Here is a 17,181-nt window from a genome sequence, read left to right on the forward strand (position 1 = left end):
ATGTCTCTTGGCCATCTGTATGTCCTCTTTGGAGAAGTGTCTATTCAGGTCCTTTGCCCATTTTTTAATTGGATAGTTTGTCTTCCTCTTGTTAAGTTGTATGAGTTCCTTATATATTTTGGATATTAACCCTTTATCAGTCTCCAGCCTCATCTTGTACCACTTTCTTCTTTATTCCAGTTACACTGAGCTTGGTGATAGTCCTTGAACCCATCAAGGTCTTTCCTGCCTCAGGATATTTTGTTATATGTTGTAAGTAATATGTTATTACCTTTTCCTGGTTCATTATTCCCCCCTCTACAAGCCTAAACTTGCATTAATTTTTTACATCTCTTAGAGTTGCTGTCCCTGACCATACTCATATATATGTAAATTAAGTTATCCCTGTTTTATTCTCATAGAAAACAATTTTTTCGTATAGTGCACTTATATTTTACAGTCACGTTTATTTATTTAATATCTATCTCTCCTACAAGAGTATAAACTTTATACCCAGTATACATAAAATCTCCAATAATCAAATAAACAGAAAAATTATTTTAAAGAATATTTTTAAAAATTATTCTGTAAGTTTAAGAAAACTTATAGAAAGGGATCCTTACGTGTTGCCTGGTGTGATCGCTGGAATAGCAGCAAGATCATTCCAATAGAAGGGACACATTACAAAAGGTCAATTTTTAAAGACTGACCCTCAAAATATAAATCTCCTCATCTTGTTTTAATTCCACAAACTATTATCAAGAAAAAGGAGAACAGGACCAATTTATAGGCTATAGGCCTTATATCCACATAAGCTCTTTATTTCTTCCTGTTCTTTTTCTATCCCCTTAGGCCTGAGCCTGTAGAAAAAAACTTCCTTAATAGTGTTCAAATAAAAAAAAAAGGAAAAATGATGAGAAAATTAATATAATGAAATAATCAATGCAAATGACATTCCATTGTCCAGAAAAAACCCCTCAATCAACTCTCTTAGAATTACTGAATCTGATGAGTAACTGTGGCTTAATCTCTAATTGTAAGATCAAGGCACGCTGTCAGAAGTACTGCCAATATTAAACAGACATTTCATGGCGCTCATTTAAGGTGGAACTTTAAAGAAATCGAAACCATTAATCAAAAATATAAATCATCCAAACCAAGTATTAACTGAAATCCCTGAATCTGGTAAAACAAAAATTTATATTCATCATCAATAATACCCATCAATGCTTGAATCTTCAAGAACAGGACAAACTTGGTAAAAATTTTTATAAGAATTTCAAACTGAATCCTCATCAGATGACCAGGTTGAAGTATTTCCACACAGCAAAAGAACTGGAGTTTTTTAAGGGGAGGGAGAAATTTACTTGTTCTATGAAAATATATAACAATGTAGCCATTGTTTAAATTCTTCTTCCATGTTGTTTTGGGAAAACAATTTAACAGCATTTTATGTATGTACACACATAGCCGTTTACAGTTTATAAAATGTTTTCCCACGTATGACTCATTTTACAATTTTTTTATAATGATTTCTTAACCTAATTAGACCTTATAAAATGACGTGACTGGGTTAAGCAATCATTAAGGTTCTTCCCAGCCTTGATTCTATTATGTTTTCAAACAGTGGCTCTGCCTAATCACAGGCACAGCTCAGTAAATTCCTCTCCTCTGCGTGTTTCTGTTTGTCTCCGTCACTTTGGTGTTCTCCCAGTAGACACATCGAAGGGCATGCTGATTAAATTAGTCAAATTAACTCTTTGCCTGACTCCGTCCTCATTAGGCTAATGAGCAGGCTCGAGAGTACATCTGTGTGTCTCAGCTGTCTTAGGTCAGAAGTACTGTCACTAGGAGCACCAATGAAAAGTTGTAACTGTGACACTCTTTAGAAATTTGTAGCTGGCAGCTCATTTTCCAGCCTTCTCAAGAGGGAGCATGTGGCTCCGCTGAACAGAAGCTGTAATGCGCTGGGCAATCTCATTTTCTCTGCTGGATCATTGTAAAAGAAGGTGTAATTTTGTTTCCTCCCCCAGGAAAGAGTTTCTTGGGTAGGCAAGTGTGAGAGTTGTTGAACAAGCATTAATCAAAGGCGGGGGGGACCCTATTATAACCATAAGGTGCCGTGAAGTGATAGATCTTAATGATGGAGTAGCCATGCGAGTAGCTGCTCTACAGATTTGCTTCGATTAAGTATGTGTATGTATGTCAGGGATGAGAGAAGGTGACTTGGAAATAGATTTGGGGAGGGACAGACGAGGAAGGGAAACATAACAACTAGCTTCAAAGGTTGAGTGCATTCTGATTCTAAAAGGAATATCTCCCCTGCCCAAAGTACACAATAGAGTATTTATTGGACTAAGTGACATTTCATATACATAGTAAGCATGGATCTAAAATTTTTATGCTGACCAGATGATTTTCATGCTTGGGTACATTTATAAAACTTAAAACATGAGGGTTGATAGTAAAGTGATGTAAAACACATGTGTTTGAGTGAACAGAAGGACACTGTGATCGACCATTGTGTTTAGATATTATAGCTGGCTGAGTCCCAGTGGGAGCTGGCAATGACCTACCTTCACAATAGCTTACTCTGGATGAGCAAATAGTATATGAAGATACTGTTAATGAAGATAGGGAAATACATTCAGGGATTGTGGTCCATTAATAATTGAAACCCTTTACTGGTTTTTTAAAAGGAAAAAAGAGGCTATTTCTAACCCTATGAGTACTGGGTGAGGCAGACATTTCTCTCTTTCTCTTTGTGACTCTCAGGGGTACAATTATATCACCACATAGGCCTGGAAGTAAAAATTGTTCATGTACACAACCAGCAAATGTTTAATATACTGGAAATTATAAGAAAACTAGAGTTCTTAAAAAGTATTAGACAATTTTTTTTTGAAGTATGTCTTTGTAGGGCACACACCTTTTTTTTTTTTTAGTTCAAATCTTAATACCTCCCAGTTGTGTGACATTCTCCTGGACAGCTCAGAGCATTGATCAATAGATCTCCGAGCTGTGTTTACGGCTCTGTGGCAGCTGAGAAAGTTGCCTGTTGGGAGCCATACTGATCTGAGGAGCACCTGGCACAATTCCTTTATCAACAAAGTCTAAGTTTGTATGATTCCTGACTTTTATTTGCCCAGATCTTGCTTAGCAATTTTGGAACACCTAGTTCCATCCTGCAGGCATACTATAGTGACAAGTACCATGGGAAATACAAAAGCTTTTGATAATGGTACCCTCCTTTGTCACCAGTTTCAGATTTCACCAGCAGGGTTTTATCCTGCCTCTGCCTCCTACCATCTGTCTGTTCTGTTAGTCTCTCTACTGATAAAAAGGGGATGATTAAGCCGCCTATATCATCAGGTCACTGAGACAGTTAAATGAAATAATCTATGCAAAGTGCTTAATACTCTGCCTAGAGTTTAGTAAGTACTCAATAAACGTTAGCTGCAATTACGAATGTGGCCTGCTGGGGCTCTTTCTTGAATTTCAAAGTATTACAGTGATTAGCAACAAAGCTTTTTTATTTGATAAAATGCAACATTTTTTTGCCTGATGAAGTAAAATAGTCCTAGCCAAGAGAAGGGCCCATAGCTACTATGGACCTATGATACTAGAATGGTTCCTTAAAAATTGATTTATATCTTACCACTCTTGCAAAATAAGGAGGATGCTCTTTTCCTATTTTCTCCATTGAAGGGAAAGGCTATGCCAGCAAAGTGACTTAAGCCCTGCAGTGTAACTGAGTTTGGTGATGGAGTCTGTGCCTACCCCACGGGCACAGAGGAACAGACTTTTAAAGTAGTACTGAAAATTTCATAGGAGTTTTTTGGGTATGGTAAGCATTCCAGAACAAATCATGTTCAAAGACCCAGGAGTTTGAATGTAGAACAAGCTCAGGAACATGTGAGAATTGTTGGTGATATGTTACCTGGGGCCACGGTGAGGTGGAAAGATTCCTCTCCAAGTGTTTCTATGTAATAAACATTTAATATATCAGAGCAAAGATATATGATTACCTTAGTGAGGCAGAATGCCTCCTAGGCTAAAGTTAAAGTATTCATATGGCAAAAGAAAAAAATGTCTTCATCTGAAAACTGATTGGTCAACAATAGGGTGAGTCAAAGTGGGGGCATAGATGAATTTTCTATTTCTAGCCCTGTCCAGAAGACTGGGTTTCCTGAACCTGTGCAGCACAGGTATCCCACAGAACTCTGAGGACTTGACCACAGCAGTCATTTAGTTTAAGCAATAACCTCTGATTCCATATCCATGAAGTGACCTTCTGGTGAGCATTGTCCTACTTAGATCTACCCACGGAGAGTGATAGTTTTGATTCTAAAAGAATAAATTTGCACTCTGAATGCTTAATATCAGACGTATGAGCTGGGTTGGTTTGAGTTACATCCCTGAGCCTGATTACCTCTGGATGTATTGACCGCTAAATTTCCAACTCCCATATCCATGTCCTGGACCCCTGGGGACCACACCAAGGCTCTCCCTCCTTGTGTGTACCTGTCTGAGGCCAGTTGGCTTTTCCCAGGAAGTGTTGCTCTATCTTTTTCAAACTGCAATCTGCATTTGACACAACCATAAGGGAAATTAAGGCCTTTATCAATGCAATTAGTGTTAATATTGTTGTTGCTATCACCATGGAAATATTTAAGAAGGAGATTTAAAACTTTCCTCTGTAAACATAAAAGCCTTTACAATAGGGCTTTTCCATTTAGAGCAAAATAAAAACAAAAGGCAAGTCTCCACCAAAACAATCTCGTCTACTGTATTTTAAGTAGGAATGTGTTCAGATGAAGTTTGTAAAACAATAAAATTAGTATCTCTGGCATAAATTGCTATGAAATCTGACTCGTGAGCAGATGCAAGAATGATCTCTGGCACCACTGATCAACAAATACTACCAATGCCTTATGTTTGTAAGTGCTTTAAATCTTTCCTAACGTTCTTTTACCACTTGCATATCATTTGATATTTATAAACCCAGTGGGGTAGTAGATAAATGAATATTGTTATTCCTACTTGAAAGCTGAAGAAACTAAGAGATACAGAATTTATGAGGCTTCTCTATATAGCACATCAAATGGCTGGTTAGTGGAAGGGCTAAGAAGCAGGTAAAGCCTCACCTCTGTCCCCTGTGCTCCCCCTCTCCCCGGGCACCCTACTGTTTGCTCATGTTCACTCTGGCTGTCGACAGTAATCATTGCTGCAGAATTTATTGCAGGACAATCTCCACAGATAGCAACAATAGATTGTGCCCTAATCTGCTCATTTCATGGCTATAGATAGTCAGCCTAGGAAACCTTCATTCATTCAGATTAGTTTGTGGGGACTGTTTTTAATCACCCTGACCCTTTATTAAGCATTGTTTTTCTATAAATTGTGGCAAAATGAACTCTATCGGTTCCATATTACACGTCTTTTCAAAATGTTTAGCCAGGAATGAAAGTCTAGTTTGTGGTCATGGAAAAGTTTGATTCCTATAGAGGTATCAAATCTGTAATTCCGGTCTTTTCATTCTAGTCTCAGATAAAAACCATCGCCTTATCCTTTTCGACACAACTCTCAAAATGGTCATGTATTTTTTTTTTTTTTTAATAAACCTTTGTAACTTTGTTGCCATTTCCTTCTGAGATTTCCTATATTTCACTGATTCCACTCCAGTCCGTTGAAAATGCTAAAACATTTCCCTTTTTTTCACCAGACCTGTTCTCTTCCAATCCCTCCGCTACCTTCCAAACCACATTTAAACTCTGCGGGAATTTTTTCTTTAAGATTCCGATCAAGCTGAATTTTTAAACCAATCAAAAGAAAAATAACTATAATACGACTCCTCAATTTTCAGCAATAAATAATTCTGGCAATGAGAAGGAAAAGGAAATTAGACTACTGAATGCATTTCCATAGCATGCTGAGAAGAATAGCTGTAGGAAATTATTAGATTCTCCTCTGTAAATGTCTTAGTGTAGAACCTGGCATTTTGCAGTTTTATTTTCCCCAGAGGGGTGTGAATTATCTAGCCAAAATTTCCTATAAAGGTAAATGCGTACCAGATAGTTATAAAGAGCACAAGAAAGGGAGCCAAGGAGGGAAGGGAGAGAGAGGGGTGGAGGTTGATTGGTTAATGAGAAAGCATCGCTGCGCGCACGCTGCTGTGGTGCGATTGTCTAGGAGAAGGATCGGCAGGATTTTTCTACATCCATAGGGGCTGCAGGCTCGGAGACTTTCCAGCTTCTTCAGAACAACATGGGATTGATCTGACTCCTGCGGTTTCTCTGTGTGTCCCAAGGAATAGGGACAGGCGTGTAAGGAACCACCAGAGAACGGTTTACTGGAGGCTTGTAATCAAATAAAAAAAATTGAACTTTCATTCCTGCCCCATTTGGGAAATGCAGCCCCTGTTGAACAAAATGATGGAGGCACTCTACAATGCATTATAAACACGTCTACAGGCAACTGTAAAGGATATTGCCTCTGGAGACAAATGTTGGTGGCTTTTTCTGTAAATATGGTTCGGGTCACGGCCTGTCAATCTTGATTCACTGACATTTTGAGCTATGCTGCTGGAAGTCTGGGGAAGGTGGGGCTGACATAGTAAACATCAGTCCTTTCTGTTCCAACGGGAATATTGAACCTGATAGTCAAATACTCAGTATAGAATGTTATTTAAATCATGTCAGCCTCCCCATTGGCAGGAATGGAATACAATAAGCCTCAAGTTTTCAGAATTACTTTATAAAAAATGACATAAGTCAGAAATCAAATTTAAGATGAAGTATAATTTTGACAACAGTCCATTACATTTAGCACTTACTGTATTGACTGGTCTATAGCACAGCCCCGCCTAACAATGCAATGCAGGTGCATCTGCTCCTTTGTAACTGCTTATTTAGGTGGAAGTCGGTGAGCTTTCCATGCTAAGTGTCTTGCCTTAAATCTTTTTGTTTCACATTAGTAAATAGAAATAAGCTTCCCCCCTTATAAATACAGACCAGAAAGGATCAATAGAATGGCAGTAATAAGTTTTTCAAGATTAATAGGTGTTAATAAATAAGGTAATGAAATTGCTAATTGGATTTAGAAGGTAGAACTGTGGCAAGGAATATTTTTTAGAGGGTTTAAAAAAATTACTCTTTTATTAGAAGGAGGTAGATTAGAGTTCAACCTTGGTATTGGGATCTAGAATGGCCTACTTTTTCATTTTTTGGAAAGTCTCCACTTGCTGGTTTATTGAATCCTGTATTCATAACTTCCTTGGAGCTGGGTGCTCAGTCTTCTAGATATTCTTCTCAAAATTACTTGATTTCAATTGATACTATTTTCTCTGGAAAGCCGCAAAAGGCAGCAGGCAGCAATTACTTATGCATTTGCTCTTTCAATGTTAGTGCCCATATACCTTCCAACTGGAATTGCTACAGGTAAACATTTCATATTTGCTACATCTACAATGATATATTGGTAATATTAACTACTACTATCTTTGTATATGTGTATATATGTCCATACATATATGTCTTTCCAGAACATTCTGGACAAGAATATTCTGTATACAGCTGGAAGAATTTTAATTAAAAAAGGACTATAACTTTGATGTTAAGATAGAATGCATGGAAATACATTTGTAGCTTCAGACCAATTGTCAAAATAATTCGAGGCCTAAAAACCGATAAGCCTTTTATTACTATACTTATGTGCTAAATTCTTTTCTGAATATTTAGTAGATTGAAAATTCCTGTCAGTGAATGAGTCTTATCTGCCACAGCATCTACTAAGTAAGAGTTCTGAGCACTTTACCTGGTCATCTGTAATCTTCTCGTTTCAAAAAAGTAGTTCAGGTGGAGTATCACTGAAGACACACAGAGTAGAAGTGCTAAAGAGAAAAGGGAAGAATTAAAACTTGATAGGTGGGAGAGAATTAACCTCAAATCTGGGCAAATATTGAATTCTGCAATTTTAGCTCTAAGCTTCCTGTTAAGACAAGAAAGAAAACATTATGGATAAATATTTCTCATTATTGAATGCAAGAAAGTACATCATTTTGACAAGAGCAACAAGCTTTTACAGATAAAAGAAATTGAAAATGGATTCATCATATGGAACTGTATAGGGAGAATATTGAACTATATGAAGCCTATCCTGAAGAGAAATTTTTTTTTAAAAGGCAGAGATGTTCTTGATATGATTATTTCTTATCTTGATACCTGGAAAAACAACAACTTGCTGGCCTACTATTAAAATGTAACTCAGCAGTCATCACAAACAAAAGTGTTGTGAGGGAAAATTGCCATATCCTAGAAATTAGATGGCTGCCTCAAGAGTTACATTAACGAAAAAGCTGGAAAGAGTTCAGCACAGTAACAGTCGCAACAAAAATAAACTCAGGCAAAAGCTTCACAAAACAAAAGCCTCAAGGGAAGTTACTCAGATTGGGCAGAGCCCTTCCTGAGAAACCTCTCTGCTTCCTGGTTGGGAAGGCTTTCCCCCCAAATCCTAAGCTTTTCTGGTCATTTCATCTAAGAATTCTGCCCAGAGCTACTTTTGTTAGGCTCCACAGCACTCACCTCCTCCTGATCCAGACAAGTGAGACAGCCTCTCTTACCTCAGGGCCTCGGCACATACAGCTCCCTCCGTTAAAAATCTCTGATTCCAGCCACCCCCCAAAACCACAACTCCCCTCTCCCCCTCCCCACACTGGGCCAAAACCTACCTTATCAGTCCAGGAGTCGTGTTTGCTTAAATGCCACCTCCTTCGCAAACTCCCCTGACCGCCCAAATCCAAGTCAGGAGCTCCCCAGGTCAGTGATCCTCAGCCCTGGCTACATATTAGAATCACCTGGTGTGCATCTGAAACACGCCAGTCTCCACTTTCAGAGGTCAAAACTAGAAGTTTCTGCTTTAATTGGCCTGGGAGGGGCACCGGCACAGAGAGTTTATAAAGTTCCCCCAGGTGATACTAGTCAGCAGTTAATGTTATGAACATGTGATCTATTAGCTCTCTGAACTTCCCTATCATGAATGACAATTATTCGTTCGATTTAATGTAATACTAACTTATTGAGCATCTGCTATGCATATAGGATAATTTGGTGAATAATTAGGGAGTAAAACAGGCAAGATCTTTACCTTTCTGGAGCTTACAAAAGAGTATGATAGTCAGCTGTAACAAATCTAATCTAGTAGATGGAACGATCTTTTGCAATTCTTGACACCAGTCTTATTATAAGTATCCGTCTACACCTTACTCTGTAACTTTGCAGGGCCCTCCCACAATGCCCACTTTCCTGCTGCACTGATGTTGAGCCTGGTTGGGTAACTTGCTTTGGGCAATGAAATATTAATGGATGTTATGGAGCAGAGGCTGCAGAGTAGGTGACATTTTGTGTGCTAGTGATCCACCACAAGGAGATCATGCTCTGAGAAGCCTGTGGCCCAGAACGAACACAGTGTCTTACATTTGAACCCAACTCAGTGAGGAGACAGACTCACCCAAATCTTCAGCCTGAAGCAGCACCTCCCACGGGAGCCCAGCCTGAATCAAGCCAACTATAGAGAACCTGCAGACCCGTGGGCAGGAGAATACGTGCTTGTTTTTGTAAGCCGCTGAGTTGTGGGGTGGCTTGTTATGCAACATTGCTGTGGCCACAGCTAACTAATAGACGGCTCTGGGGTTCAGACCACGATGTATTTGCCTAAATAAATCGTGTTTACCTTGCTAATCATTGTATTTCCTGTCCCTATTACACTGTGTAATGTGTAGCAGGTGCTCAAAAATATGTGATGAAGGAATGAAAGTATAGTTTCTGACCTCAGTGATCTCATAGGCTAGTGTGCGAGACAGCTCTGCGAACAAGTAGTTACCATGTGAAGTGATAAATGCAGCAACAGAAGAGCGATGATAGCAGGAGGTGGAAAGCCTTCAAGCGTGGTGTTACCTACACCAAGGAAAAGTGTCAAAAACCAAGCACTCAGATTTGAACAGGATAAGAACCACTTACTCTATCATCAGAAGCTTTTATTAAGCTCACTGGTGCAAGCTGGGCTACTTTCAAAGTCACATAAATAAACTTCTAGCTCCTGCCATGACTCAATAAATTACATGCTTAAAGATTTTCAACGTATGTATTGAATAGATTGAGATGTTTTATCTATAAATATATTATATGTTCTACACTTTATGCAAGAAGAAGGGCAGTGGGCTCAGAGGTGGGGCCTAGTGAAATGGAATATCGGAGACTAGTAGACTGGAATAAGTGTTTAAATACCCTAAAAGGCAAATTGTAGCTTTATGACTCAAAATGAGAACCCATGGGAAACTGGACAGAGGGATGGGAAGTGAGAATTGGTGGAGGAGGGAAAGATCACAATACAGGATGTGCCTACTCTCTGTTTCCTACTTCACGATAAATGGTCCTCCCCGAATAACCAGTGCCAACCAGCATATTCTCTCCTCTGATCGAGGGTTCTACTTCATCTGGCACTCTCTGCAAGCGGCCCTTTACGAACTTATTCATTCTTAAGTTAATCAACGTTAGAAATGTGTTGTCATTCTTGACCGGTATTGCAGGGAGAGAGAGAGATGTTTAAGAAAGTTTATCTATAGGGAAGAAATAACAGGATATTTCCAAGGGTGGAGCCTCTCAACATTTGTTAGGGTCAACTGGTTGGCTTCTCTTTGGAACCTTCTCTATAGGCCTCAGGCCATTTTTATTTTATTTATTTTATTTTTTGTCTTTTAAACCATTTCATCTACTCTATCCCTCTTTTAAAAATGTATTTAAATCTTTAATTTACTGAAGTCTCCCCTTGCACTCTCTTTTTCCTTGTGTGTTAATGCCCTTTTACTGCTATTTTAACAGGATTTGGGGAAGCAGAGGGCTAAAGTGTGTGTAATCAATCTGACATTGTTTTAAACCAAAATCCACAACATTATTCATTTTGACTAAAAATTGGTAAACAACCTACATTTCTGCAAACCAGGAAGGTGTTGAGTAAATCAGGTGTATGTGTATGCCAAGATAACACATAGGCACCAAACATCCTGGTTTTGAAGATTATTTAATGACAAGGAGAAATGCCCCAAATAGAAAATGATTATAAAAGTCAGAATATAAAATTCTCTTTATAGTCTGACCCCAATTCTCTCATTCGCATATCAAAATAATAATAGTATCATTGGGTGGTGGAATTGTAACAAATTTACTTTATTTCATTCTTTTTGCAACTTAACATATTCAGTTATTTTATGTTACTTTATCATTGGAAAAATAATTTTTAAAAATCTTATGTCAACCTTTTCTTCATATCTGATTTTTAGAGAGTAAATATCTCTCCAATATTTACTATAGATATTTTTATCTGTTAGTGAATAAAGCTATAGCAGTTTGATTATTTTACTATCCAATTTCCAGAATGACTGATCACCTTTTTTTCCAAGGCTTTAAGTTTCAAAAATTTAGATGCCTAAAATTCTCCAGGATACCATTTCTTCTGCGACATTTTGCTGCTTCCTACCACTTTCCAGATAAAGGTTGTAGAGATATGGAGAGAAAGGTCTTCAAAATTAAGCATTACGAAAACAAACTTTTTCAGTCATCTCCCCTTATGCATTCAGCTTTGCACAACTGGGTATGAAAAACACTCACATTTCATCTGTATTAAATGTTGTCAATTACATTCTCAAAATTCCCTGAGGTGTGCCTAACAGCCACGCTAATACTTTCAAACAGCATGACCAAAGCAGAAAGCTGCATCCCTGAATAAGACAGGAGGTTCTGCTTAAAGCCTCCCCACAGGACGTCTCATTTATTTGGAATCTGTGTGCAATGGTTTGTTTATTTCTAGGTTTTCAGATTGCAAGTAAGTCTACTACAATATAGAGGTGAGAGCACTAGTGTTTTCATCTAGGTTGTTATGTTTCTTAGCTCAACTGAGAGGGTACATCTATAGTCAGTTACCGTAAATGTCATGATGGTTCGTCTTCGTCATCTTCTTTCTTTTTTCAGAATCTACTGCCCTTGAATAAAAATCCAAGCTCCCCGCCATGCTCTTCAAGGTTCTGTACTGCAAAGCTTAAACGTCACGGTTAAGAAATGAACAAGGTGAGGGACCTTGGTGGGTGGCTCAGAGATGGCTTCTTTCATCTGAAGGATTAGAACAGTGTGGAGAGGAGCACAGAGACCCCTGGTAGGATGGAGCCTGGCTTTTCCAAGCAATGGAAAGGAAGCCACTGTGGCTAAAACACAGGGAGCCAGATGGAGCTTCACATAATACGGAACTGGAGAAGTTGTGGCTTTTCAACAATACTGTTCTTTTTAAAAAAGTTATCTTTATTGCTGAAAGTATTACAGATGTCCCCCTCTTCCCCCTTCATCATTAATCCTTCTTCCCACTCCTGCCCCCTCCCCAGGCCTTCACTGAACTATTGTCTGTGTCCATGGGTTACGCATATGTGCATACAAGTTCTTTGGTTCATCTCTGTTCTTGATTAACCCAGATCTCTGACTTGGGCATTACTGGCTTCTCCTTAGCGTGTTGATCCAGTGCCCTGTGTTCCTAACAGCCAATGCCACGTGAGTCCTCCCATCAGCTTTGTGCCCGGCAAGTCCGCACCGCAGCCGGTAAGCAGGAGACACTGAGGTGCGCTTACATCCCAGGATGGAGCTCCCTGAAACAACCTTCCCTGCTGGTTGAAGACAACTTCAGAGTCAAAGTTACTTATAAGCCTGCAGGATCACCCTGCCCTAAATTTAGATTAGAGAGAAATTTGGAGATAACCAGAAGCTAACTTAAGACTCATTCAATTAACATGCCATCCAATTTGTGAGAAATTCAAGTACTTCACCACATAGGGGTAGGATGAATGGTGCTGAGCTATGAGGAAAGAAAAAGACTAACGTCCATCTCATCTAGTTAACTGTAGGTTTTGGTAGGAAAAAGACAATGTCAAGTTTTTTTCATCACCGAGTCTATGAAGCCTAGGGGCATACGTAGTATATGGTGGTATGTTTGTGGCTGGGCCGGTGTGGCTCAGCGGTTGAGCATCAACCTAGGATTCAGGAGATGGGGCTTCAATTCCCGGTCAGGGCACATGCCCCAGTTTCGGGCTCAATTCCCAGCAGGGGGCGTGCAGGAGGCAGCTGATCAATGACTTTCATCATGGATGTTTCTATCTCTCCCTCTCTCTTCTCTCTTCCTCTCTCTGAAATCAATAAAGATATATCTAAAAAAAAATAATAAAAATAAAATAATGTTTGTGATATAAATGGATAAATGGCTGATAGTAGGGGTGGTATAGGGAAGGTCTAAGATGAGCCTAGGCTATCTTGTTATGCCAATAAGTAAGGAAGTGATTTTAAAAAAAATGCATGGACAAAAGAAAAGCATACCGAAGCCAGCTTGGCCATATCTGGGACAATTTGAAGCAATAAAATATAGGACAGTAACCTACTGAATAAAATAGGAATCTACAAGTCTATCTTGATAGATAGTAAATGAAATTGGAAGAAGGAGGGCTCTCAAAGGATAATTTAGACAAATAAATGTGGATGAAGTAATGATAATTTTTTAGTTATCATGTTTATTTATTTGGGTGAGAATCATTGATGGATGCTAAGTCTAGGGGGAAGAGTGTGATAAAGAGCAGGATTTTATATGTTCTTAATATGACTACCTTCAGATTGCTTATAGTTGCAATGATAAATGACAACTAAAGTCCCAACTTAGATTAAATGTAATCTAAATGCTGAACTGAATCCTGAACTGGAGGTAAAAACATTATAAAGGACTTTATTAGAACAATTTAATAAATTGGAATATGGACTGCTTTGATAAAATGCATCATATTGATATTAAATTTCTTGAATTTAGTAACTGTGCCATGGTTACATAAAACCATAGCTTTATTCTTAGGAAATACATACTGAGATGTTGAGGGATAAAGGGGCATAATAAATGCAACCTATTCTAAAGAAGTTCAGGAGGGAAATCTATATAACACACACATACAGAGAAAGGAAGAGACACAACAGTATTGCAAATGTTAAAAGTTGTGTGCCTGTGTAATGCATATTATGCTCTGTATAATTTTTGCAACTTTTCTGTGAGTTTGAAATTACTTCCAAATAAAAAGATAAAGAAATAATATAGATGATATATAAAACAAAACAAAATAAGGTCAGAGTGGGTATAAACTGAGTACCGCTGCTCATCAAATAATGGCAGAAATTTTGACCAATGAAAATGAGAGAGCAAGGGGGTCTTTAACTCAGGAAAAAACAAACAAAACCAGGAAGCTTCAGAAGTGGAGATATGGAGGAAGGAAAGTGAAGGCATAAGGGGGAAAAGAGTCTTGTTTAACTAAAGTGTATGAAATTATAGACATAAATCAACAATGGTGGTTGGAGATGTATTGTTAGAGTCTATCTTAATTGTTTAAGTGCAGATTATCAACTCAAATTTAAACAAGTATATTATAGATAATATATCCTATCTTAATATATAATGAATTACAATATGGGTCATAAAGAAATATATATATATATTTTTAACTATAATTTCAGAGAAGAAACTATTTTTTCTAGCTCTTTCTAAATCTAAATGAAAACCACTCAAATAAAATAGTCTGGATATGCTGCTCATATATTTAGTTACAAAACTAAAACCCAAATATGCTGCTCAGAAACTTAAAAACAAGAACAAAACTGGAGACAACTTATTACAGTGAACTTTGGATCCAGTTTAAATTATTTCAAAATCTTCATTTTATACAACTATTTGTTAGAATGCTGAAAACTTATTTGAAAGAAAGTCTGCATTTTCTAATCATTTGGCAGCTCTTTTCTTTCTTCTAGTTACTTCAGCCTGTGTGGTCAGTCCTTTCTCCAGCTTTCAAAAGGAAAACGGATTCTCCTTTCCAGGCTCCCCTCTTTTTGCTGGGAGCTACTTTGCAGTCTGCACCATGCCCTGGGTAGCCAGCTGCACACTGACTCCTTACATTGGAGGCAAGGACCCGCTCTGCCTGGGATTTGTGGGAGTTAACAACTGACCCAAGGGGGAATGTTTCACAAGATCAAAGGCAGCTGTGAGGTCAAGGGGGCTGAGGCTGGCAGGAAGGCCTGGAGGCTTAGCCCCGAGGAAGAAGTGATTGGCAGCTTTGTTTCAAGGGGTAAAATGAGTAAAAGCTGGATTAGAGAAGGTCAAAGAGAGAATTAATGGAAAGAAATTTAGAGGAACAGGTGCAAACTTTTGACCAAGAATTACTTAACCAAAAGAACAATGTTATGAGGAGAAGTCATCAAAACCTAAGGAGTCAACAGGGGATACTGTACTCTCAGGACATAGTTCAGACTCTGGGAAAGATGAGTATACCTGAGATGGCAGTACAACCAGAGGAAGGGGTTGAGAAACAAAAGTTTCCAAAAAAGCCACTCAATGAGAAACAGGGTTGGGAAAAGCTGACCTGGAGAACTTGAATCCAGCAGAGTGTACTGTGAAGGGCACTTAAATCCATATGTCACAGTGGTTAATGGATTAGAAGCTGTGAAAAGTACAAGTGAGACAAGGGTAAAAGAGGAAAGAGTGTTACTAAAGAAAAAGGAACAGAGAAAGGCTTCTGGGAAGTAATATTTTATGTTAAAAACAGTGGCTAAGCCAACAAGAGGAGCTCAGCACAACATTATATAGGTGCCTATGAGATTTGTTATTTAAAAAACTTTTAATGATAAAAAATGTTTGCTTCAAAAAGATTATATTTAGTATACATATAAGATATGAAATCAATACTAATAAACATGTCATCCTACCTAAGAGCTAGAATATTATTATGACCCCCCCAAAAAAGAGAAGCCGAGCCCCTTTCCCAATTCCTTGCACAGAGGCACTGTGCAGTCATGTATGTGTGGCTTATCCTTTACTTTTTTTTTTCAAATTGATGACAACTTTATTTCTTATACTTAAAGGCTAATGAAAAACCATTATAAATTCTATTAAAGAAAATACAACATCTCAATTAAAAACTATGGTGACTATATTTACTCATTAAATACTATTATGTTTTCTAAAACACAACTTGAAAACATCCGGCATGCATGTTTAATCTCAGTACATCGGATTCAAGATCAAATATACATACACATATAAGATATAAAATCAATACTAATAAACATGTCATCCTACCCAAGACTAGATTACAAATGATCATAGTTATCATCATCGTCATCGTCATCATCATCTTCACATTTTCTTTTCATTGTATTTGATGATTCATTGGCAGTATTTTGTGATGACACCATGTTAGTGGTGATAAGAATGTTTTTGGACCCAATCAATGATGAGTTCATCAGAACATTCTGAACTGCTGATGTTGCAGGAATTGATGCTTTTACAGCTGGGGACTGTGAAGTAAACCTTTGCCCTGTGAGGGACATTGGAGTCCCCACTTTAGTTGAAACTGACATGGTTTGTGGGATTGGTGTGCCAAGTGTGGGAGTACTTGGTTTGCTGGTCACTGAACCAACACTTAACCGTGGAATTGTTATTCTTCCTGCAGAAGTAGATGCCTTTTTTAAAAAGACTTAAGGCTGTAGTTTGGAGCAGTCAAGCAATATCTATCAGGTGGCAATCTAGGACCTGAATATGGCTTGATCAATGGCAACGGGGTTTGATTTCTTTGCCTTGCAATATCTAACAAAAAATCTCTTGGGGGAAGAGAGGTAAAAGACTGGTCAGCATGACCCTGGATTGCCAATTGCACATCATCTGCATCAACAGTAGCTTTCTTAGCATGGCTTGAATAAATTTTTGCATCTTCTAGAATTGTGGTCACATATTGGAAGGCCAACTCCAACATCTGATTTATAACTCTCCGCTCATATTCTGTAATCCCCATATCCTTCAGGACTTGTGCCATCATCTGTGCATCTTTTGGCATGCTCTTGGGAGAAACCACCTTGCCAGACTCCATGATGCTAGGGGACAAGACTTCTCGAGCTAAATCACCCATGTTAATGTATTCCAGTCCCTATCTTGATGCAAGTTCTTTGCCTAGTGTGGTTTTTCCAACCCCTAGTGAATCCGTAAGCAGGATGTTCGGAAGCAACCTCCTTTACTTTTTAAAAATAATTTTTTAGCCCTGGGTGGGTGGCTCAGTTGGCTTCAGCATCATCCCATACACCAAAAGTTTGC

At 38.3% G+C, this 17,181-nt stretch overlaps 1 pseudogene across 1 annotated transcript; it reads right to left on the reverse strand.

Annotated features, from left to right (window-relative positions):
• Nucleotides 1-16,184: 16,184 nt before the first annotated feature.
• LOC308553333 (transcription initiation factor TFIID subunit 9 pseudogene) lies at nt 16,185-16,960 on the reverse strand (annotated as a pseudogene). The gene has a single exon. The product of its transcript is annotated as a transcription initiation factor TFIID subunit 9 pseudogene (transcript).
• Nucleotides 16,961-17,181: the final 221 nt, after the last annotated feature.

Source organism: Miniopterus schreibersii (assembly GCF_964146895.1).
Source record: "Miniopterus schreibersii genome assembly, chromosome: 2".
NCBI lineage: Eukaryota > Metazoa > Chordata > Mammalia > Chiroptera > Miniopteridae > Miniopterus > Miniopterus schreibersii.